The sequence below is a fragment of the Tachypleus tridentatus genome, chromosome 9, assembly GCF_004210375.1.
Source record: "Tachypleus tridentatus isolate NWPU-2018 chromosome 9, ASM421037v1, whole genome shotgun sequence".
Lineage (NCBI taxonomy): Eukaryota > Metazoa > Arthropoda > Merostomata > Xiphosura > Limulidae > Tachypleus > Tachypleus tridentatus.
Genome location: NC_134833.1, coordinates 80,054,440 through 80,081,722, shown reverse-complemented (window position 1 = coordinate 80,081,722; position 27,283 = coordinate 80,054,440). Strand labels below are relative to the sequence as shown.

At 30.2% G+C, this 27,283-nt stretch overlaps 1 protein-coding gene and 1 long non-coding RNA gene across 6 annotated transcripts in view; one reads left to right on the top strand and one right to left on the bottom strand.

Moving 5' to 3' along the window:
- Positions 1-27,283, bottom strand: part of LOC143225584 (four-jointed box protein 1-like) — a 141,832-nt gene that overhangs the window by 70,882 nt on the left and 43,667 nt on the right. For 3 of the 5 annotated variants that reach the window (XR_013013935.1, XR_013013937.1, XR_013013939.1), the window contains exon 2: positions 106-385. The gene's annotated coding sequence lies outside the window, so the exon portion shown is untranslated. Of the gene's footprint in view, positions 1-40; positions 386-27,283 lie in introns of all 5 variants that reach the window. The other 2 variants (XR_013013936.1, XR_013013938.1) reach the window with 1 other exon arrangement.
- LOC143225585 (uncharacterized) lies at positions 222-15,695 on the top strand. Its single transcript, XR_013013940.1, has 4 exons — positions 222-360; positions 1,350-1,428; positions 4,720-4,821; positions 15,366-15,695. It is a non-coding gene; the product is annotated as an uncharacterized LOC143225585 (long non-coding RNA).

The following is a 27,283-nucleotide window of genomic DNA, read 5'->3' as shown; positions in this document are numbered from 1 at the left end:
ATCTACCATTAAAAAATAAAGTATTTATAAGTCAACTCACTTGTCGGGCTGCTTGATTATGATTGTTTCTGTTAGACTTCACGTCCTTTCCCCGCCCTAACCTACCTCTTTTCCTCCTTCTTGACCTAGTCCCGCCCAGCAAGGAGAGAACTGCTCGCCAGGTGGCGTACCTTCTGCTTGTTTAAACGATTCTCGTAAGTCAGTTTTTCACTGAAGTTATTGATCGACTCTGAGCTACTCTGCTTGGCATCTAGTTGAAAAATGACGTGCCAGGATTTCTCAACTGATTCTTAACCCTTGATCACATTATGTGTCATTAGCAGGAATGGATGTCGTATGTGATTTCTGAGTTGTTCCATTGTAAGAGTATCTCTTGAGATGCTTTCTATATATGTAAACAAAGGATATTAGATGAGTGGGAGGAATTTTTATAATACGTAAAAGATAAGACTACATATATTATTTGATGAGTACGAACAATCGCCTCTAGAAATAAATGTGTTAACGAGCGTTCATTTAACACAACTAATAACAAAAGCACGTTTTGGGTTTGAACATAACAGAGAACACGTATTATTCATATATGTATGTATTTCTTTATCTTTAAGTTATAGTCTTGAATTGCTTCGCTTTTTTATTTTTCAAAATTTTTACCAAATGTTTACTTAAATATTGTTAAGATTAAAACTTTACTATTTCAACATCGAAATATACTGGTCATAGTAAAATATTGTGCATACATTTTTTTCGAACCTTGTACCTTCCTTACTCCTGCCCTTTGATGTCTCAAGATTTAGGGTTTATAACGCTAAAAATTATGTTTAGATACTCGCGATGTGCAGAATACAATGATCCATTGTGTAACTTTACGCTTAACAACAAACAAACTAAACTTTATTCTTGACAAAATAAATATTAATATACACTATGTTTATTTACTCTTAATCATTGGTCATGAATTCATGTTTATTTATTAAATAAGTGAGGTAAATTAGTGATAAAATAGTAAATTTGTTTCATGTTTCAACATACGATATAGAAAATTAAATATTGTTCATGTGACCTTTCTTAGTTGTCTACTATGTTTTTGTCTGAGACCATAGAGTATCGTGTAAAATATAGAATACAAAGAAATCGATAAACTGACAGAAGGGGTAAAATAATCAAATGTCAACGATTTGACCAATGAACTTAATTTGTGTTTATCACTCTGTAGAAGCATTTTTTTTATTTTTCGTGTTACTTACTTCAAATAAATATTTTTAAAGATACATTTTATGTTCTAGATGGAATAATTTACCATTATCTCGCATAAACAACTTTTTATTTTATTGTTCTTGTTTGTACAGGGATTACTAATAAGACAAAGTATGCACAATGTCCTTCGATACCAACTTTGGCAAGACAGTAGTTCTTCCCATGCATATGGTAGGCACATTTAGCTTTCTCTAATTTATTTTCAGAAGTTCCATTACTCTCGCTTACGTACGGTCTTTGGATAGGTAACAGTTTTTATTTAATTAAGGACCATACGAACTAAAACTTAAATCTCACTTGTGTGCTAATAGCTATTCTTCTTTTATATTAATACCTGCTATACGAGGCAGCATAACTTCTAAAACTGTAACAACTAAATGATAATAAAAATATGGCATAAGTAAACCTATATAGATCCTGCTATGGTGGTACCATACTAAGCATTATACCATCTTATATTTACTGCATCTTTGGGATTTACTGTAGTGCTAGCCTCACAAAATATTGAAACTAAAGATACAAATTAGTGTATATCTAAAAAAAAATCTTAGAAAACGGGTAAAAATGACCAACAAACCTTTGAGTGTGAGACCAAAACAGTTTTGTGGATCCTCCAGAGAAAATGAAGTGACCAGAAACACCTTCACATGATAAACATTGGTTTAGATTGAGAGGAATATGAACCTTCAAGATAGTTAGTGACTCAGGTTTTGAAGAAGTTGAACTGAGTGGTAGCATAAGCAGGACCTCTGATAGAGAAACTGAAGATATGTCAAGCAACATCAAAGGTATGGCATACAGTGAATGAAACACATCTTAAAGTATTCTCATTTACTGACACACCAAGCCTATCTGAAATTAAAAACTTGCAGCAGAGTTCAATAAAAAACAATTAATATCGTGAATCTGACGGTGACTGGCGAAATATATAATCTTCTGGCTGAACAGACAAAACTGAATATTCAGCAGGCAATTATGAACAGATACGAATGAGAAATAGGAGAGACATCAGTGTCGTACAAATAATACAGTTCTAAGCAATGTTCATGTCATGTACACGGAAGTTGTAAAACACCTTAAAGATGAACCATGTTATAAGTATGACTTTGTTCCAAGGATAATGTCACGAAAGCGATTTCAGTTATAACTACGCTTCGCACATTTTGCTGGTAATCAGTTTACGAAAACTGATAAATTGGGGAAAATTAGTAAATTGCTTAGAATACTAAAAAAAAACAACAACAACATTTCACTGGAGTTAGTGAGATGTTGATAGTTGATGAAACTTTGGTACTATGGCGTAGTCATCTATTGTTCCGACAGTATAATCCAGGTAAAGCCCACAAATACTGCTTGAAGACATACATGTTATGTGATCCCAGTGGTCACACTTACACCAGTTATATGTATCCTGGGGAAGAGAATTCTGGACATCAGATACTATGCACAATACTCACTGTATTAGATCTCGGAGAAAAATATTTGAGAAAATTAAGAACCATTGATACTGGCAGCTACCATCTATCCATTTCTTTGGCCAAGTCCCTACTTGAACAGCAAACCAATCTTGTAGGGACACTTCGCAAAAACAGTATTGGCAGCCTAAAGGATGTTAATATAACAAACCTGAACAAAGGTGAAACAGGCGTGAAGAAAATGATGTTATAGCTGTTGCAAAGTGGCAAGACAAGCGAGAGAAGTTGAGGTTGTCCAGAAAATATGACTTCAAGATAGTAATGGTAAGTAAACTTGCAACAATTAAGATATCAAGAAACCAGAAATGATTGTTCACTACAATTATGGAAAGTAAGGTATTGATGTTTCTAAGTAATTGTCAAATTTCTTTACACCTTTTACGAAAACAATTCGATGGTACCACAAAATTACATTTGAATATATCTTGAATACAGATTTATGAATGTACTTATAATTTTCAAAGAAATTTAGAGAAAAGACCAACGGATTGCTGAACTGAGATAAACTGTTATTGAATCACTGTGCAAACAATCTGAAGTTCATTGAGCACAAAATACATACTCCGTGAGTAAACATAATTTAGGTTTATTTGAAACCAGTTATGTTTCAAATCGGGAAAATGGCAAACGATGGTTAGGAAGTTACATCCAATGGCAGAGAAGTCATGATCGTATAGAAGCAATCAAAAGTTTGTTTTGAATTTTGTGCACACGAGGGCTATTTGCACTAGCAATCAAAAGAACCAGGGATGTTTCTACCTACATATTTTTCTAAATAAGAACTTGTATATTGTTTGTACATTTGTAACTTCTCTCAACACGAAACTATTGTTTATCTATTATATATTGTTTAAACACATTTATATAAATAATTTTATTAACTTCTCTCAACACGAGTTGTCGTTTAAATGTTGCTAATTGTTTAAACATATTTTGGTAAATACGTTTTGGTATTCCTCTTAACACTATGACTTTGTTTAACCGTTTTGTATTGTTTAAATCCATTTAGATAAATATTTTTGTAAAATTTTTGAACACCAGGATGGTATTAAACAATTGTATATTGTTTGAAAGCATTTCGGGAAATATATTTTGTAATATTATCTTCATTATGGTATTGTTTAACTGTTTAAGCACATTTAGGTAAATAGTTTTGTAATTTTTCTCAATACTAACGTTTCTTTCAAACGTTGTATATTGCTTAAGCGCATTTCTGTGAATGCGTTTTGTATTATAAATTCTCTCAATAGTATATTATCATTGTTCTGTAGCTCTAAAAAATTTATTTTTATATATACTTTTTGACACTAAAGTACATTTAGATGTAATTTTTAAGTAATATCTATAAACAATATCAGCACTACTGATAATTATATTTAGTTTTATACAACAACTTCCATTACGTTATTATTTTGCCTTAGTTTAATAAATAATTTCTATTATAACACCATTTAGTACTGGGATGCCATTTAATTTTTAATTGTGTAAGTACGTTTTTTGCGACCTTTTGACTCTACTTTATTTCATAACTGTATTAATTTGAACACAATTTGCAAATGTTTGATATTTTTTAAATATATGTTATAACTAAATTATATTGTATAATTCGGTACTTTACTGTTATTTAAATGTATTATTGTGTTCACATATCTATGGAATACTTAAATAATATGTCACATCATTATATTTCAGCACTAGGGTATTGTTTACATTTCTTGTTTTATATGCACAAGTATTAATCTTCTTATTTTGTTATTTGTTTTTTAGTGCTAAACTATTATCGAAATAAAAAGTAATATATCCTGCAGTGTCCGTGTGAATTTGTGTTCTGTTTCCAAGTGTTGTTTTACTTTGGTGTAAATGTATTTATTTAAAATACTGGGCGTGTTTGAAACAAAAGTAGTTATTCGAAGTATATGAACTCTTAATTAGCTACGTTTTTGAAAACTAATATATGTGTTCCTGTATGTATATGTTTTTCTTATAGCAAAACCATATTAGGCTATCTGCTGAGCCCACCGAGGGAAATCAAGCCTCTGATTTTAGAGTTCTAAATCCGTAGACTTACTGCTGTACCAGTGAGGGACTTGTATGTGTTTATAGTTTTCTGTATATTTGTCATAAGACTGACATTAGGTTTAGTATACTTGTAAAACTTGTATTCTTTACTCGGTCTCTTTGGATTTTTCCGAGAAGAAAAGTCTGTAATAATATTTTAACTTTACTATGCCCGTCATATCTCTTATCAACGACTTGTTTCGCTCAATACCAAATCTCATTAGGCCGGCTGACAAACATACGGACCCGGCATGGCCAAGCGCGTTAAGGTCTGAGGGTCGCGGGTTCGCATCCCCGTCGCGCCAAACATGCTCGCCCTTTTAGCCGTGGGGGCGTTATAATGTGACGGTCAATCCTACTATTCGTTGGTAAAAGAGTAGCCCAAGAGTTTGCGGTGGGTGGTGATGACTAGCTGCTTTCCCTCTAGTCTTACACTGCTAAATTAGGGACGGCTAGCACAGATAGCCCTCGAGTATCTTTGTGCGAAATTCACAAACAAACAAACAAACAAACAAAGACAAACATACTAATAGTAGTTATTCTATTTATGTAAGAAATTTGTTAGAATAAAAATATTTATGGTGGGAAATATATGATAATATAACTTCTTATAATCACGTTCCGCCACTAAAAGTAGTTCGTACTATAACAATATTTATTTGGCTGAGAACTGCTACAATTGACAAATATTTATCTAATATGAAAAATGTCATTATGTTGTTACGTTGTACGATGTATTCCATGAAATTTACATATTGAAACCAAATATATCTCCATGATCTCATTGTTATTTTAATAATATTGATCATAAAGTGTGTGTGTTTTTCTATAACATATCCACATTGGACTATCTACTCTGTCCACCCAGGGGGAATTGATCTCCTGTTGTTAACATTGTAAGTCCGTAAACTTACCCATCATAAAGAAGTGGATAATAAATCTGATTGTAACACAGCACATACCATTAAATTAATATTTTTGGTTTATGATAATTAAGAAATTTCATCAGTTGCTGCTACGATGAAATGTTCAGAATACTTTGTTGTATTTTGCAAAATAAACGCCGAATAAAAGGAAGCTCAATTAATACATTTAAACCAAACAAAACATTCTTCACAACAACGATCAATTACGCAACTAAATGGCAAACCGTGCATTCGAATTCATTCACTGAACATACGCTTCCTTCTAATCATGGATACGTTGTAATTTGACGGTCAATGCCATATTTTGTTGGCAAAGAGTAGCCCAAGAGTGAACAAGAGGTAGTGGTGTTTAGCAGCATATTGCTCGAGTAGGTTTGCACGAAATATAACAAACAAATAAACGATATTAAATTTCATTATAAGATGAACATAGTAGGAAAGCAAAATAAATAGACTTATAGTGTTTCGTAAATACTTTGAAATTCAAGTATTAAGTATGGAAAACAGATATCGTATTCTATTATAGCTTAACAACTTCTTTCTCTGAATAAGAAGTGAATGTGATTCTAACATTTGCTGACTTAAATATGCCAACAGTTATCGACATTCAAACGTGTAATAAAAGTAACCATGCTTCAAATAAACTAAACGTTTTAGCTTATCTATCTTATATAAGTCCTGAAGTTCAAATATGTTTGTTACGTTTCGCTCTAAGTATATTAAACTTAATTATAACTGGAGCTTTACTTTTGTTTTCTTCCCTCCAAAATAAAGAAATAATAACATTAAAAAAATCAAAATCTGTCTGCTTATAAACTACTGAAACATAATTTGTTTTCTCCTGTTTAAAGTTATGTTGAATTTCACGTAAAGCTACACAAAGGCTATTTCTCTAGCCGCGTAATTTTGAAGTAATTGACCAGAAGTAAGCCAGCTAGTCAACACCCTATGGACTCCTCTGATCATTTAGTGGGACTTGATCTACACAATTATCCTAAGTTACAAATTATTTTTTTTGTACGGTAACTGAGTGAGAACCACGGAACTTCGGATTCACATTGAGACAGTCTATGGAACCACACTAGGACTTTAGAGTTAAACATCCTAATACATAGTGAACGAACCCTTCAGTTAAATTAACAATATACAGATCGTTTTGGCCACGATACATTAGAATAAACCTAACATTTCATAGGCTCTATTTTTGAAAGGTTCATACATGCTTGGAAGACGTTGCCTGGCTTGCCTATCTATCACCATAATTTTGTATAGATAATTTCATCCTGAGATGAAAAAGTTTGAAAGCGCTTTTATTTTCAGGTAGAAGATTTTCCATGTTTATCTGTTTCTCAATTCACGATACTTAGTGTGACATATAGGTAGAAACACTTATGACACAAATGTTGTATTTGATTTTTGGAAATATGTGCAATTGTGAGCATCTTTGAATTATTTCATGTACATACTTGAAGTAACTGAATAAATGCGTTTGTAGTAAAATATACACTGCGATTTACTAATAAATATAAGAGATAATTACAATATACAGTAAAACCTGTCTAAGGCGGAATCACACAGGACCGAGTAAAATTTCCGGTTTAAACAGGCTTTCCGGCTTAGACGTAGTGAACATGCATTTCCTTAATTATATATAATTTTTAAGCGGAACGCTGTACTTGCTTGACTCAAGGGAAGTAAGACGTTTGTAAATAAAGTTATTGTACTGTTTATGCTATATGTATTAGAATAAGAACAAAAATAGACATTCAAAATATACACAAGTACACAAAATTTTAATCAAATTTATTTGAAGAAATTGTTCAATTTCAACTGATTTGTTGTTTTGAATGGACCTTCTCATGAAGTTAAAAGAGAATGCCAGTTCTACAGCCTCTTTATGAAGTTAATTTTCCCCCTTCATTTTTCCATACAATTTTATAATGTTAATATAACTTAACACTTCCGAAGAAGTAGAAATTTCTATTTCCCCACTATATTTTCCATTTTGTTCATCTTCTGAATCTCTCACACTGTTACCATCTTGTGATTCTATTATAGATTTTAAATCAATTTCATCAGTTTCTGTTAAAACATCCTTGTCAACATTCACAAAACTTTCCTCGTTCACAGAATCATCTGCATCAATCTTCTCAGAGTTTGGATTTCACAAGAATTGTCACAATAAACAACTTCTCCACAATCTCCATCATTATCAAGAATAAATCCACAGTTTCAAAATCACTTTATTATGCATTCATCTTTTACGCATTTGATTGAATGACTTAAAAATGCAATTGCATCTAACACATCAATTTTCATGCTCATTTCAGATGTTTCTTAAAGTCGTCCATGTTTGCAACAATATGCTGAAGCATCAGTTTTCTGTATTTCAATTTTATACACTGTGTAATTCCATTATCTAGTGGCTGTAGAACTGATGTCGTACATGGAGGTAAAAAGATTAAACGAACATTTAAAAGTTGAACATTTATGTGAGAAATTGCATTATCTAGAAAAAATTAGAATATTCATATTTTATTGTTCCATTCTTTTGTTTAATTTGTTCAAAAATTCTTCGAATATAGTACTGTCATCAACGCTTTATTATTCGCTTTCCATTCCACAGGAAGTTGATCCTTCCTTAAAGTTTTTAAACAGCGCTGATTTTCACTTTTACTTATTACCCATGGTTTTCCTAGTTTTCAATCAGCAAATGCGACAAAAAAAACAGTATATATTTAACAAATACGTATTAAACAAGAATTTATTAATATTTAAATAAATTATTAATTAAATAAGAAATTTCTATTTAATCAAAAACATTTCTTCTGGCTTACTCATGTTCTAATCCTACTTGTTGACAGATGAGGTAAGTGAAAGATAGTTTTCTGTCCGCGTTACACAGGTTCTGCCATATGGAGGGCATTTTATTTGTTTATTTTGAATTTCGCGCAAAGCTACACAAGGGCTATCTGCGCTAGCCATCCCTAATTTAGCTGTATAAGACTAGAGGGAAGGCAGATAGTCATCACCACCCACCGTCAACTTTTGGGCTACTATTTTAGCGACGATTAGTGGGATTGACCGTCACAATATAACGCTCCCATGGCTAAGAGGGCGAGCATGTTTGGTGCGACGGGGATTCAAACCCGCGACTCTCAGATTACCAGTCGAACACCTTAACCCGCAAAATTTTGATATTTTCGGCTTGTACAGGTTTCCGCCCAATGCAGTTTTCGGCTTAGGCAGGTTTTATTGAACTGATATGTGTCTATATGCTTAAAACATTACGTTATTTTCAATTGAAATTGCTTTAGATTAAAAAGTATTATATAATAAATAACTTTAAGGAATTTAAAAAACAGAACTGCTCCATACCTACGAAATGAACTTATTGGGAATGTTAATTTTTTATTATTTTCGGTAGACAGTTCTTTAACAATGTGACAGAAATTAATTATTTTACATTTTTGAAACATCTATTAATATATTATCCATAGTTCCTGGAACAAAAGTAACGTTGTAAGTACTATCATAGAAAAACTTGTAAAGAATGATAAATCTCTACGAAATGTTTAACAAATAATATATTGTTTAAACATTTTAGCAAGTAATATTCTGTTCTAAACATGTATGCAATAGCATTTCTTGTCAAAAATAACGAGAAACATTCCTTCACGCAGTGTTATGGCGTCGTAATTTAACTCTTTCTATACACAGAATTTTTGTAAGTGTTGCGAGTCCGTTTTGGATTTAAGATTATTTTGTTTAACAGAGAAAAACGGACAATTATTGGAGAATAAAACCGAATTCTTCACATTGCATATTTTTCTGCAAACTCTAGCATATGTTTAACCTTGACAAGTAACAAAGCTGTTTAAATTTGAAACTACACACATTTATATATAGGTTTTAATATCAACAAATGTATGAGTTAATTGTTTTCATTTTAATTTCTATAAAAAATCACTTAGTGTTATTAAGTTCTGCAAAATAACTGTTACTTATCACAGAGATAATAATGAATTTTTCAATGCAAAAACGATAGGTGATTTATTTTTGTTCTATATGTCTGAACTTAAATCTTGAATAATTTTAAGCGGCCTTTGGGAGTATCGTGGATGTATTACCAAGGATCTTACAAATCTAAAACCTTCGATGTGAATAACTTGAATATTTTACTTCAGTGCCTGTAGAATAAAGATATTAAATAAAATGATCGCACAGTTTGTTTTTTTTCACAGATGTAGTAAGAAGTGATGTGATTAATTACTTAACGTATGTATCACACTACTAAGTGCATAATGAAATATCTTTAAAAGCGCCACAAAAAGGTCAAGAAAGATTTAATAAATTCAGACTTGTTAACAACATAAGTAAAGACAAGGTATTTTAACTACAAAGATTTACTATATGGGTGTTAAAAAACACCACGGTTCATAAATAAGCCATAATATTTGTTTTTGAACAGTGGCATATGTTTATTAAATTACCATAGCATTACGAAGACAAACTATTTTTTTTACAACAAAAAGTTTGACTTGGTTAGAAGAGTTTTCAAATTTTAAAGACGAGAATGCAGCATAAAAAATGTTCGTGATATATGAAGTGGAATATTCTAGGACTAATAATATCCCTCATAGCAAAATAAAGAATTACGTAAGTAAAAGAAAATTACATCAACGTTACATAACAAATTATTCTCAAGATTTGTTTTTTAGAGTGAGAATACTTTATTTAGGTTAAATAGAATAGAGTTAGATATTTATTATACAAGTCAGTTTTAAAATATTGTCCATTAGATTTGTTCTTTTATCAGGTTGAAAAACGGCTCGGAATGGCCACGTGGTTACGGCGCTCGACTCGTAATCTGAGGGTTGCGGGTTCGAATCTCTATCATACAAAACATGCTCGCCCTTTCATCCGTAGGGGCGTTATAATGTGACGGTCAACCACACTATTCGTTGTATTGTTTGTTTGTTTGTTTGTTTTGGAATTTCGCACAAAGCTACTCGAGGGCTATCTGTGCTAGCCGTCCCTAATTTTGCAGTGCAAGACTAGAGGGAAGACAGCTAGTCATCACCACTCACCGCCAACTCTTGGGCTACTCTTTTACCAACGAATAGTGGGATTGACCGTAACATTATACGCCCCCACGGCTGGGAGGGCGAGCATGTTTAGCGCGACGCGGGCGCGAACCCGCGACCCTGGGATTACGAGTTGCACGCCTTACGCGCTTGGCCAGGCCAGGCCCTATTCGTTGTAAAAAGAGTAGCCCAAGCGTTGGCGATGGGTGGTGATGACTAGCTGCTTTCCCTCTAGGCATAAGCTACTAAATTAGGGATTGTTAACGCAGATAGCCTACGTGTAGGCTATTTTAAACAAAGAAACAAACAGTCTAAAAATATAACAAAATAACCTCAAGATAAGTTTGAAAGTGATACGTGCAACATATAAAACAATATTTTGGTTTTATTTACAAAAGTAGCACAAATATATGTTCACAAAATTTAATAATAAGCTGTATTCTACTAAAACGTTTTTGACTACCAACTAATTAGTTGAACAAATTGAGCTATAATTACCAAAGCTTTCGAAAAATTACCTCTAAGCCATTCACATTTGCAGAATTATCATATTTGTAAATAATTTTAAACTGTATAAGAATTCACTTCAATTTGGGTTTATTACTAGTTCAGTAAAAACTATTGTAAAACAGTGACCTATCCCGTTAAATAAAATCTTGAATTGCGATTACAATAGAGATATTAATCTTAGCATGGATAACTTGTAAGCATTAAGCGTTAATAAAATTGATTTACAGATCTATTAGCCTAGGTTATGTAGAAACATTGTTTTTTTCATTACAACTTTTAATTTTACTATCGCATGTTTATCGCATGTTTATATTGTATAAAGAAAAACGGTATTTAAAGACAAACTAATGTAGACGTTTTATCATTAAGAGTTTTGACATTAGGAAATTACATTGGTGTATTGATAAATGAAACGAGCATTAGATTTAAAGCTCTCTCTACATAACTTTGTATACACACATATATTTTTTGTAGTAGTATATATATGCATATATATGCTCACCAATTAGGAAGTAGGCTGATTACCATTTATTAAAATTTGGAGAATAAATGTCACTGCTAAGTTTTGTAGTAGTAATTACTGTAGTTACTCAGCTAGATATCGAAAGTTTTATTTCCTACAAATATGTGATCATTTTAAGGGCTAGCATGCCAATTTTAGAAGGAAGATGTAACTGAATACTCCTAGTGGTCAATCTGAAGTAGATTGTCTTAATTTATTTGGTAACTTTCTTTTCGTACTGCCCCCTAGTGGCTCAGCGGTATGTCTGCGGACTTACAACGCTAAAAACCGGGTTTCGATACCCGTGGTGGGCAGAGCACGGATAGCCCAATGATAAACTTCGTCCTTAATTCAAAACAACAACTTTTCACGTTTTAATATTTTATTAAGTACAACAACCTTTTTTCAAATAATTGTAGACTATCAATGGTCGTGTTATATGGCAACCCTTGTACTCGTGTTTGCTACTAATATATGTATGTATACACATACACACACAGTTGTTATAATTCTAATTCCATGTAAAGATCAAATAGACAGTGTATTCCAACTGTGTTATGGGTCCTACTTAGATACATCTTTGACATTATAAATATAATGAACTTATATTTGACTGTCCATTATATTTATAACGCTTTGTTCGTTGTTAGGCTGCTTGTCTGAATTCTTTTAAGTCTTACCTAAGTTATGAATATCTGTTAATATTTAATGATTACATTCGTACAGATAACTGGCAAAGCGAAAACTAACAAGAAATTATAGTTTCACAAATCAACTTCATCGTTAATAAAACAGTATCAAAGTTTAGGTTTAAAAGTTTCAAACTCGCAACATACGGGTACACCGCCTTCTAAACACTACGTATAAAATTAAAATAAACAAACGCCAATGCTATTGGTTCTGACAATCTCTTGGAATTTGCTTGTATATTTGTTCTTCAAACCTAAATTATTTGTTAATTAAGACGCAATTTAAGGCTCTGCTATCAAATTAAAAGAGTTTAGAGTGACGAACAGTTTTATTTTACCAAATTCATATCAGCTGTGAATTTTCATAAAGAGAAATAGAAGAAACATTAGTAATATGTTGAGGTGAATAAAGTGATTTTTAAATATTAAAGGGACAGATTTTTAAAATCCTTAAAATAATCAATTAGTTAACATATTATTTGTATAAAAAATTGTTTTGTTTTAGTCACCGATAAAAACTATTACTGGTAAGATTAAAAGTTTAAGCGCAGGATTAACATAGTAATAGACGATATTACTATAAAACGGATTTACTGTTATATATTTATATTAGTATCTGTATTTGTTTCAGTTTGATGCAGGTAACGTATATTGTTGGATGCGTATTGCGCAAGTCACACCTGTTCTTTAAATTTGTAGAATATTCCGGAGTATAATAATCAAAAATATATGTTTTAAGAAAACAATAGTGTATCTTCGAAAATTGTTGAACATTCGAGTATATCGCCTTAAGGTATATAAACAGGCGCGCCGAGAGACAGGAATAGAATATTGTTTGGTCGCTACATTCAGTGCACTGTAATCCTCGAAAACTATAATTGTGATTAACAGTTATTTATCGAAAAACTACAAAATTTGACCAGGAACGTTTATATAATTCAAACATTAGAAACCTTTCAACTTTTGTGAATTAACTTTTGGACGTTGGTATTTCTGCGGTACAATCGCATAATTTCAGCAGAAAACCAACAATTATTGTAAGTAAGAATAATACAAGCCAGCAATCCTGTCGACAGAAGTGTATCTGCGTATCAACATAAAAGTAATTTGCTTCTCGTGGTCTTGGACTGTCGATAAAATATTCAGTTCCAGACTAGTTAGAAGGCTGAATATTGTTTGTGAGTTTGTAAAATATTTGTATATAGATAATTATTTGTAATAACCGTTATCTTAAATAGTTTTTGTATATTAAAATATGTATTGATGTTAAGAAAGAAAACTGTGTATCAGTCTTGCTGGTAAATATCATAAACTTGATAAATATTAATATTTAATTAAATTCTAAATTTAAATTTAAATTTTCGAGTACATGAAATCTTAATAGGTATGCGCAACATAATAAATTGGACACTTGTTCGAGATAAAGTATAATACATAAAAACAGAACAAATCGAATTTTTTCAACTAGGAAGAGTTAAAAGGCTAGAAAAACATTATTTTACTTATTTCAAAGTGGTGATATGACGAGCTTTAAACAAATGAGTCAAAATTTTTTCTTCGACTATAAAATAATAATTTATTTGTGGAAAATAAATATTAAAAACGCTCAAAACACTATGAATAACATTCATATCCAAACGTTTTGAAACCAAAAGTGGGCAGTATCATTTCATATTTTAACTTGCTATAAGTGTAAGAATTTGTTTTATATTTTAATAACGACGTCAGTATACCTGTAGCAACAGAGATGTCTTCCATAACATTACCGTTGCAGGATGTTCCAAATATTCACATTACGTGTGGATGAATCTTGCTCTTCTGGTTCCTTCTGGAAATAAATACACTGTTTTGATGTGTTAGTTTAGTGAAACTCTCAGAAACATACACATAAGGTAGAAAAAAACACTGCATACTTAAAATTATGATAATTAAGGTTATTTAGAGTAAAATTTGGTCTGTTTGTTTGTTGAATTTCTTACAAGCCTACTCAAGGGCTACATATTTACATTAATTTTGAAATGATAGAATAGAGGAAAAACAACTAGTATATACTACCCATCACTAACCCTTAAACCACTCTTTATCAACATAGAAAGGAAATGCTTCTGACATCATAATACCTCCAAGACAGGGAAGACGATCATATTCGGTGACTGGTTGCGAGTCGAGCGCTCAAACTACAAGAACCTGTTAACTCGAGTAAAATTTGAAACGACGTTAACTTTCCAAATGAAAATGTTCTAATGGAAATCGAAAATGGCTGATATATTGTCATTCTTGTAGCTGTCAAAATAAAATAATAATTTTTTTAAACATTAGATAACATGATTTTCAAAAATGACCAGAAGTGATGTCTTGTCCTCCAAGCAACATTCAGATTAAAAGGAATGTTTCAGAATGCCCACACATTCATGAGATAAGAACATACCAGAACGACCTATTAGGTATCGATAAAATCATTTTCCCATTTTTATATGTTCTAGCTCATTGAGTACTGCAAAAGACAGGAAATTATTAAACATTTCTAAGTGTGTCGAAGTAAATATGAAGGCTTCTTCATGACCAGAATCTGTCAATGTAAGGCACTTAACAACGTCACAAAGAGTGAACATTAATGCGTTGTTATTTAATATATTACTAAGCATGAAACAAAACCTATTTTTAGTACAAAAAATTGATGTTGTATCCCACAGTTTCTTTCCTTAGAGATATTTACCTAGTATATAACAGTATCATTTCAAAATTCAAAAATGATATAACAAAGGCATTTGGAGCTATTTAAAAAAATGTTATATAATCAGTCTATTTTCATGATAAAATACTTTAATGTTGTTTCTATGTATTTACTTTCATGATTCCAGAGGTCAATTAATGAGAAGAAAAGAAACACAAAACAGTGCAACCGCAGTCCTCCGTCTGAACCTGTAATATCATCCTTAATATGTGTATCGATTCACATACGTTTCTCTATTCAAAGGCTTAATTTCTGTTTAGCATCATTCCAATTAATAACATGGTTGTTTTGACGATGTGATAAGCCACAACTGATTTGTTTGTTTCTCTCTTTTTACAACGATTTTGTGATCTTTATTATTATTGTTTGTCTTCGATCTGTATTTGAACAGTAAATATAAAACAGGAAAAGAGCTATTCTCATCGATTTGTATTTGAACAGTAAGAATAAAACTAAACAGAGCTTTTATCATCGTTTTGTATTTAAACAGTAAATAAAAAACTGGAACAGAGATCTTGTCATCATTCTGTGTTTAAACAATAAATAAAAAACTGAAACAAAGCTCTTATCATCCTTCTGTATTTAAACAGTATATATAAAATGGAACAGAACATTTGTCATCGTTCTATATTTGAACAGTAAATATAAAACTGGAAAAGAGCTTTTATCATCGTTTTGTATTCAAAAGTAAATATAAAACTGAAACAGAGCTTTTCTCATAACTATGTGTTTAAACAGTAAATAAAAAACTGAAAAAGAGCTCTTATCATCGTTCTGTATTTAAACAGTAACAATAAAATGGAACAGAACATTTGTCATCGTTCTGTATTTGAACAGGAAATATGAAACTGGAAAAGAGCTTTTGTCATTGTTCTGTATTTAAACAGTAAATATAAAACTGGAACAGAGCGTTTGTCACCGTTCTGTATTTGAACAGAAAATTTAAAATTGGAACAGAGCTATTGTTATCATTCTGAATTTAAACAGTTAATATAAAATTGGAATAGAATTCTTGTCATCGTTCTGAATTTGAACAATAAATACAAAGCTGGATCAGAGATTTTATCATCATTCTGTACTTGAAGTGCAAATACAAAACTAAAACAGAGCTTTTGTCAGCATTCTGTATTTGAACAGTAAATATAAAATTCGAACAGAAATTTTGTCATCTTTCTTTATTTCAACAGTAAATTTAAAATTGGAACAGGACTTTTGTCATCATTATGTATTTGAAAAGAAAATATAAAATTGGAATAGAGTTTTGACATCATTCTCTATTGAACAGTAATTACAAAACTGGAATAGAGTTTTTGATATCATTCTGTATTTGAACAAAAAATGTAAACGTTGAACAGAACTGTTGTCATCGTTCTGTATTTGAACAGAAAATGTAAAACTGGAATAAAGTTTTGACATCATTCTCTATTGAACAGTAATTACAAAACTGGAATAGAGTTTTTGATATCATTCTGTATTGAACAGTAAATATGAAACTGGTATAGAGCTTTTATCATCGTTCTGTATTTGAACATTAAAATGAAAACTGGAACAGTACTTTTCTCATCATCCTATACTTCAATAGTAAATATAAACTTCGATAAGAGCTTTTATCATAGTTTTGTATTCAAAGAGTAAATATAAAACTGAAACAGAGCTTTTCTCATAACTATGTGTTTAAACAGTAAATAAAAAACTGAAAAAGAGCTCTTATCATCGTTCTGTATTTAAACAGTAACAATAAAAGTGGAACAGAACTTTTTTCATCATACTGTATTTCAAAAGTAAATATAAAACTGGAACAGAGCTTTTCTCATCTTCCTGTATTTGAACAGAAAATGTAAAACTAGAATAGAGGTTTTGACATCATTCTGTATTGTACAGTAAATATAAAACTAAAATAGAGCTTTTGTCATTTTTCTGTATTTTAACAGTAAATACAAACCTGGAACAGTGCTTTTGTAATCATTCTATATTATAATAGTAAATATAAACTTGGTGAAGAACTTTTTCATTATTCTGTATTTTAACAGTATACAAAACTGGTACTAAACGTTTGTCATCGTTCTGTAGTTGGACAGTTAATATAAAACTGAAACAGAACTTTTGTCATCATACTGTATTTGGTCTGTAAATATAAAATTGGAACAAAACTTTTGTCATCGTTCTCTCTTTGAACAGTGTAAACTAAACTGGAATAAAACTTTTGTCATCATTCTCTATTTAAACAGTGTAAAAACTGGTATAAAACATTTGTGTTCATTATGTATTTGAACAGTAAAAACAAAACTGAAACAAATTTTTGTCAACTTTCTATAATTGAACAGTACATATAAAAGTGGAAGAGAACTTCTGTCTTCATTCTCTATTTGAGCAGTAAATATAAAATTGGAACAGAACTTTTGTTATCGTTTTGCTTTTGAACAGCAAATACAAAACTGGAACAGAGCTTTTGCAATCATCCTGTATTTGACCAGTAAATACAAAACTGGAAGAGAGTTTTTTTTCATCGTTCTGTATGTGAAGAGCAAATACAAAACTGGAAAAGAGCTTTTATCATCATTCCGTATTTGAAGATTAAATACAAAATAAAAACAAAACTTTTGTCATCGTTCTGTATTTGAACAGTCAATATAAAACTGAAACATCTTTTGTCATCATTGTGTATTTGAACAGTAAATATAAAATTGGAACAAAACTGTTGTGATAGTTCTGTATTTTAACAGCAAATATTAAACTGAAACACAAATTTTGTCATCGTTTTGTATTTGAACAGTAAATTAAAAAATTGGAACAGAGCTTTTTTCATCGTTCTCTATTGAACAGTAAATACAAAACTAAAATAGAGGTTTTGAAATCATTCCGTATTGAACAGTAAATACAAAACTGGAATAGAGCTTTTGACATCATTCTGTATTGAACACTGAATACAGAACTGGATCAGAGCTTTTATCATCGTTCTGTATTTGAACATTAAATAGAAAACTAGAACAGTGCTTTTGTCATCATTCTATATTTCAATAGTAAATATAAACTTGGAAAAGATCTATTATCGTCATTCTGTCTTTAAACAGTAAATACAAAAGTGGAACAGAACTTTTGTGGTCCTTCTATATTTGGACAGTATAAAAAAAACTTGAACAGAACTTTTTTCATTTTTCTGTATTTGGACAGTAAATATAAAATTGGAATAAAACTTTTGTCATCGTTCTGTATTTGGACAATAAATTAAAAATTGGAACAGAACTTTTGTCATCTTTCTGTATTTCAAAACTAAATACAAAACTGGAACAGAACTTTTTTCATCATTTTGTATTTGGACAGTAATTATAAAATCAGAACATACTTTTTGTCATCGTTCTGTATATGAACATAAACTATAAAATTGGAATAGAACTTTTGTCATCGTTCTGTATTTCAACAGTAAATACAAAACTGAAACAGAACTTTTATGTCGTTCTGTATTTGAACAGTGAGTACAAAACTGAAACAGAACTCTTATTTTCATTCCTTATTTATCTGGCATTTTCTTTTCCTTTTCTTTTTTACAGGGGAACCTCAAATGGTGTGTTGGTTTTGTTTTCAAGCACAGATCGTCACACTGGGCTGCACCGCGAGAGTCTGAGCCCCACATTTAGCATTTTACGTTCTCAGACTGCAGAGTTAAAATTTTGACTTATTGCTATTTTGCTGATAACTAAGCAAATATAAAAGTGGAACAGAATATTTTTCATCATTCTGTATTTGAACAGTATATAGAAAACTGGAACAAAACTTTTGTCATCATTCTGTATTTAGACAGTAAATATAAAATTGGAAAAAAACTTTTGTCATTTTTCTGTATCTGAACAGTAAATACAAAACTGAAACAGATTTTTGTCATCTTTACGTTATTGAACAGTACATATAAAAGTGGAACAGAACTTTTTTCATCATACTGTATTTCAAAAGTAAATATAAAACTGGAACAGAGCTTTTCTCATCATCCTGTATTTGAACAGAAAATGTAAAACTAGAATAGAGGTTTTGACATCATTCTGTATTGAACAGTAAATATAAAACTAAAATAGAGCTTTTGTCATTTTTCTGTATTTTAACAGTAAATACAAACCTGGAACAGTGCTTTTGTCATCATTCTATATTATAATAGTAAATATAAACTTGGTGAAGAACTTTTTCATTATTCTGTATTTTAACAGTATACAAAACTGGTACTGAACGTTTGTCATCGTTCTGTAGTTGGACAGTTAATATAAAACTGAAACAGAACTTTTGTCATCATTGTATATTTGAGCATTAAATATAAAATTGGAACAAAACTATTGTGATAGTTCTGTATTTTAACAGCAAATATTAAACTGAAACACAAATTTTGTCATCGTTTTGTATTTGATAGTAAACACAAAACAGGAACAGAACTTTTGTCGTCATTCTTTCTTTGACAGTATATGAAAAACTGCAACAGAGCTACTGTATGGTTCTGTATTTGAACAGTAAATATAAAATTGGAACAGAAATTTTGTCATCGTTCTCTATTTGAACAGTAAATATAAAACTGGAATAGAGTTTTTGACATCATTCTCTATTGAACAGTAAATACAAAACTAAAATAGAGGTTTTGAAATCATTCCGTATTGAACAGTAAATACAAAACTGGAATAGAGCTTTTGACATCATTCTGTACTGAACACTGAATACAGAACTGGATCAGAGCTTTTATCATCGTTCTGTATTTGAACATTAAATAGAAAACTAGAACAGTGCTTTTGTCATCATTCTATATTTCAATAGTAAATATAAACTTGGAAAAGATCTATTATCGTCATTCTGTCTTTAAACAGTAAATACAAAAGTGGAACAGAACTTTTGTGGTCCTTCTATATTTGGACAGTATAAAAAAAACTTGAACAGAACTTTTGTCATCTTACTGTATTTGGACAGTAAATAAAAAATTGGAACAAAACTTTTGTCACCGTTCTGTATTTGGACAATAAATTAAAAATTGGGACAGAACTTTTGTCATCTTTCTGTATTTGAACAGTAAATTCAAAACTGAAACAGATTTTTGTCATCTTTCTATAATTGAACAGTACATATAAAAGTGGAACAGAACTTTTGTCATCATTCTGTATTCGAACAGGAAATAAAAAATTGGAACAGAAGTTTTGTCATCATTTTGTATTTGTACAGCAAATATAAAATTGGAACAAAACTGTTGTCATCGTTCTCTCTTTCAACGGTGTAAACTAAAATGGAATAAAACTTTTTCATCATTCTATATTTAAACAAGAAATACAAAACTGGAAGATAACTTTTTCATCGTTCTATATTTCAAGAGTAAAACAAAACTGGAACAGAGCTTTTGTCATCGTTCTGTATTTGAACAGTAAATATAAAATTCGAACATAACTTTTATCATCATTCTTTATTTCAATAATAAATTTAAAACTGGAACAGGACTTTAATCATCATTCTGTATTTGAACAGTAAATATAAAATTGGAATAAAACATTTGTCATCGTTCTGTATTTGAACAGTATAAACAAAACTGAAATAAAACTTTTGTATTAATTCTGTATTTGGACAGTAAATTGCAAATTGGAACACAACTTTTGTCATCTTTTTGTATTTGAACAGTAAATACAAAATTGAAACATATTTTTGTCATCTTTCAGTAATTGAACAGTACATATAAAAGTAGAACAGAAATTTTGTCATCCTTCTGTGCTTAATAGTACAAACAAAACTGGAAGAGAACTTTAGTCTTCATTCTGTTTTTGGACAGTAAATATAAAATTAGAACAGAACTTTTGTCATGTTTCTGTATTTGAATAGTAAATATAAAATTGGAACAGAACTTTTCTCATCATTCAGTATTTGAACAGTAAATATAAAATTGGAACAGAACTTTCGTCATCATTCTGTATTTCAAAACTAAATACAAAACTGGAACAGAACTTTTTTCATCATTTTGTATTTGGACAGTAATTATAAAATCAGAACATACATTTTGTCATAGTTCTGTGTTTAATAGTATAAACAAAACTGGAAGAGAACTTTAGTCTTCATTCTGTTGTTGGACAGTAAATATAAAATTGGAACAGAAATTTTGTCATGTTTCTGTATTTGAATAGTAAATATAAAATTGGAACAGAACTTTTCTGTAATCGTTTTGTATTTGAACATTAAATACATAACTGGAAGTGAACTTTTTTCATCCTTCTGTTTTTCGACAGTAAATATAAAACTGAAACAGAACTTCTTTCATCGTTCTCTATTTGAACAGTATATACAAAACTGGAATTAAGCATTTGTCATTATTCTGTATTTGAACAGTATATACAAAACTGGAACATAACTTTTGTCATCATTCTGTATGGACAGTAAATATAAAATTGGAACAGAACTTTCGTCATCGTTCTGTATTTGAACAGTAAATACAGAACGGAAACACAAGCTTTGTCATCGTTGTGTATTTCAACAGTGAATATAAAATTGGAACAGAGCTTTTGACATAATTATGTATATGAACAGAAAATACAAAACAGGAAGAGAACTTTTTCATCGTTCAGTATTTTAACAGTAAATATAAAATTTGAACAGAACACTTGTCATCGTTTTGTATTTGAACAGTAGTTACAAAACTGGAAGAAAGCTTTTGTCATCATTCTGTATTTAAACAGTTAATACAAACCTGTAACAGGGCTTTTATCTCCAATCTCAATTTAAACAGTAAATATAAAATTGGATAAGAGCTTTTTTCGTGATTCTGTATTTGAAGAGTAAATTCAAAACTGAAACACAACTTTTGTTTTCTTTCTCTATTTGACAATATATACAAACCTGGAACATAAATTTTTCACCATTCTATATTTGAACAGTAAATATAAAATTGGAACAAAACTTTTGTCATCGTTCTGTATTTCAACAGTATATATAAAATTGGAACAGAACTTTTCTATTTATTCTATATTTCAACAGTATATATAAAATTGGAACAGAATTTTCTATTCATTCTGTATTGGGTCTGTAAATAAATAACTGCAACAGAGCATTTGTAACCCTTGTGTATTTGAACAGTAAATACAAAACTGGAACAGAGCTTTTTTCATCGTTCCGTATTTGAAGAGCAAATAAAAAACTGGAAAAGATCTTTTGTCCTCATTCTGTATTTGAACAGTGAATATAAAATTGGAACAGAACTTTTGTCATGATTATGTATCTGGACAGTAAATATTAAAATAAAATAGAACTTTTACATCGATGTCAATTTGAACAGTAAATATAAAACTGAAACAGAATTTTTGTCATCCTTTTGAATTTTAACTGTATATACAAATCTCGAACAGAACTTTTTTCATCATTTAGAATTTGGACAGTAATTATAAAATCAGAACATACTTTTTGTCATCGTTTTGTATATGAACATTTACTATGAAATTGGAATAGAACTTTTGTCATCGTTCTGTATTTCAACAGTAAATAAAAAACTGAAACAGAACTTTTATGTCGTTCTGTATTTGAACAGTGAATACAAAACTGAAACAGAACTCTTATTTTCATTCCTTATTTATCTGGCATTTTTCTTTTCCTTTTCTTTTTTACAGGGGAACCTTAAATGGTGTGTTGGTTTTGTTTTCAAGCACAGATCGTCACACTGGGCTGCACCGCGAGAGTCTGAGCCCCACATTTAGCATTTTACGTTCTAAGACTGCAGAGTTAAAATTTTGACTTATTGCTATTTTGCTGATAACTAAGCAAATATAAAAGTGGAACAGAGCAATAGTCATCATTCTGTATTTGAACAGTATATTCAAAACTGGAACATAACTTTTGTCATCATTCTGCTTTGAACAGAAAATATAAAACTTGAACAGAACTTTAGTTATCGTTCTCTATTCTAACAGTAACTATAAAATTGGAATAGAATTTTTTCATTGTTCTGTATTTGAACAGTAAATATAAAATTAGAACAAAACTTTTGTCATCGTTCTGTATTTAAACAATTAAAACAAAATTGGAAAAGAACTTTTGTCATCGTTCTGTGTTTGGACATTAAATACGTAACTGGAAAAGAACTTTTTCATCCATCTGCACTTCAACAGTAAATATAAAACTGGAACAGAACTTTTGTCATCGTCCTGTATTTGAACACTAAATATAAAATTAGAACAGAAATTTTGTCATCATTCTGCATTTGAACAGAAAATATAAAACTGGAACAGAACTTTAGTTATCGTTCTCTATTCGAGCAGTAAATATAAAATTGGAATAGAATATTTTCATCGTTCTGTATTTGAACAGTATATACAAAACTGGAACAGAACTTCTGTCATCGTTCTCTATTTGAACAGTAAATATAAAAGTGAAACAGAACTTTTGTCATCGTTCTGTGTTTGGCAGTATATACAAAACTGGAACACAGCTTTTTTCAATCATTCTGTGTTTGAACAGTAAATATAAAATTGGAACAAAACTTTTGTCATCGTTATGTATTTGAACAGTAAATATAAAACTGGAAAAAAATTTTCGTCATTGTTTTCTTTTCGAATAATATATACAAAACTGGTACAGAACATTAGTCATCATTCTGTATTGGGACAGTAAAAATGAAATTGGAACAGAACTTTTGTCATCGTTCTGTGTTTGAACAGGAAACACAAAACTGAAACAGAGCTTTTGTCATCGTTCTGTATTTGAACAGTAAATATAAAACTGAAACAGAACTTCTTTCATCGTTCTCTATTTGAACAGTATATACAAAACTGGAATAAAGCATTTGTCATCATTCTGTATTTCAACAGTATATACAAAATTGGAACACAACTTTCGTCATCGTTCTGTATTTGAAAGTAAATACAGAACTGAAACACAAGTTTTGTTATATTTCTGTATTTCAACAGTAAATATAAAATTGGAACAGAGCATTTGCCATAATTGTATATTTGAACAGTATATACAAAACTGGAACTGAGCTTTTCTCATCGTTCTTTATTTAAACAGTAACTATAAAATTGCAAAATAATTTTTTCATCGCTCTGTATTTGAACAGTATATACAAAACTGGAATAGAGCATTTGTCATCATTCTGTATTTGAACAGTATATAGAAAACTAGAGCATAACTTTTGTCATCATTCTGTATTTGAACAGTATATACAAAAGTGGAACATAACGTTGTCATTATTCTGTATTTGGACAGTAAATATTAAAATAAAATAGAACTTTTGCATCGATGTCAATTTCAACAGTAAATATAAAACTGAAAGAGAACTTTTGTCATCTATTTGAATTTTAACTGTATATATAAATCTGGAATAGAACTTTTTTCTTGATTTTCTATTTGGACAGTAATTATAAAATTAGAACATATTTTTTGTCATCGTTCTGTATATGAACTTTAAATATAAAATTGGAATAGAACTTTTATATCGTTCTGTATTTGAACAGTGAGTACAAAACTGAAACAGAAGTCTTATTTTCATTCCTTATTTATCTCGCATTTTTCTTTTCTTTTCCTTTTCTTTTTACAGGGGAACCTTAAATGGTGTGTTGGTTTTGTTTTCAAGCACAGATCGTCATGGGCTGCACCGCGAGAGTCTGAGCCCCACATTTAGCATTTTACGTTCGCAGACTGCAGAGTTAAAATTTTGACTTATTGCTATTTTGCTGATAACTAAGCAAATATAAAAGTGGAACAGAGCATTTGTCATCATTCTGTATTTCAACAGTATATTCAAAACTGGAAAATAACTTTTGTTATCGTTCTGTATTTTAACAGTAAATATAAAACTGAAACAGAACTTTTTCATCCATCTGCATTTCAACAGTAAATATAAAACTGGAACAGAACTTTTGTCATCGTTCTGTATTTCAACAGTAAATTCAAAATTGGAACAAATTTTTGTCATCGTTTTGTATTTGAACAGAAAATATAAAACTGGAACAGAACTTTTTTCATCATTTTGTATTGGGACAGTAATTATAAAATTAGAACATAGTTTTTGTCATCGTTCTGTATTTGAACATTAAATATAAAATTGGAATAGAACTTTTGTCATCGTTCTGTATTTCAACTGTAAATACAAAACTGAAACAGAACTTTTATATCGTTCTGTATTTGAACTGTGAATACAAAACTGAAACAGAACTTTTATTTTCATTCCTTATTTATCTGGCATTTTTCTTTTCCTTTTCTTTTTTTACAGGGGAACCTTAAATGGTGTGTTTGTTTTGTTTTCAAGCACAGATCGTCACATTGGGCTGCACCGCGAGAGTCTGAGCCCCACATTTAGCATTTTACGTTCTCAGACTGCAGAGTTAAAATTTTGACTTATTGCTATTTTCCTGATAACTAAGCAAACATAAAAGTGGAACAGAGCATTTGTCATAAATCTGTATTTGAACAGTATATTCAAAACTGGAACAGAACTTTTTTCATCGTTCTGAATTCCAACAGTAAATATTAAAGGGAACAGAGCTTTTCTCATCGTTTAGTATTTGAACAGTAAATATAAAATTGGAACAGAAATTGTGCCATTGGTCTATATTTGAACAGTAAATATAAAACTGAAACAGAAGTTTTCTCATCGTTCTGTATTTGAGTAGTAAATAAAAAACAGGAACAGAACTTTTGTCATCATTCTGTATTTGAACAGTAAATACAAAACTGGAACAGATTCTTGTCATCGTTCTGTATTTGAACACTAAATATAAAATTCGAATAGAATTTTTTTCATCGTTCTGTATTTGAACAGTATATACAAAACTGGAACAGAACTTCTGTCATCGTTCTCTATTTGAACAGTAAATATAAAAGTGAAACAGAACTTTTGTCATCCTTCTGTATTTTGCAGTATATACAAAGCTGGAACAGAGCTTTTTCAATCATTCTGTATTTGAACAGTAAATATAAAATTGGAACAAAACTTTTGTCATCGTTATGTATTTGAACAGGAAATATAAAACTGGAAGAAAACTATCGTCATTGTTTTGTTTTTGAATAGTATATACAAAACAGAACATTAGTCGTCATTCTGTATTTGAACAGTATACACAAAACTGGAGCATAACTTTTGTCATCATTCTGTATTTGAACAGTATATACAAAACTGAAACATAACTTTTGTCATCATTCTGTATTTGGACAGTAAATATTAAAATAAAATAGCACTTTTGCATCGATGTGAATTTGAACAGTAAATATAAAACTGAAACAGAACTTTTGTCATCCTTTTGTATTTTAACTGTATATATAAATCTGGAACAGAACTTTTCATCATTTTGTAGTTGGACAGTAATTTTAAAATTAGAACATATTTTTTGTCATCGTTCTGTATTTCAACATTAAATATAAAATTGGAATAAAACTTTTGTCATCGTTCTGTATTTCAACAGTAAATACAAAACTGAAACAGAACTTTTATATCGTTCTGTATTTAACAGTATATGCATAACTGGAAAAGAACTTTTCATCCATCTGCATTTCAACAGTAAATACAAAACTGGAACAGAGCTTTTGTCGTCGTTCTGTATTTGAACAGTAATTTCAAAATTGGAACAGAACTTTTGCTACCTTTCTGTATTTGAACAGAAAAGGTAAAACTGGAACAGAACTTTTGTCATCGTTCTGCATTTCAACAGTAAATATAAAACTGGAACAGAGCTTTTGTCATCGTTCTGTATTTGAACAGAAAATATAAAACTGAAACAGAACTTCTTTCATCGTTCTCTATATGAACAGTATATGCAAAATTGGAATAAAGCATTTGTCATCATTCTGTATTTAAACAGTATATACAAAACTGGAACATAACATTTGTCATCGTTCTGTATTTAAACAGTAAATATAAAATTCGAACTAAAATGTTGTCCTTGTTCTGTATTTGAACAGTAAATATAAAACTAAAACAGAACTTTTGTCTTCGTTCTGTATTTCAACAGTATATACAAAACTAGAACTGAGCTTTTCTCATCGTTCTTTATTTAAACAGTAACTATAAATTTGGAAAAGGATATTTTTCATCGCTCTTTATTTGAACAGTATATA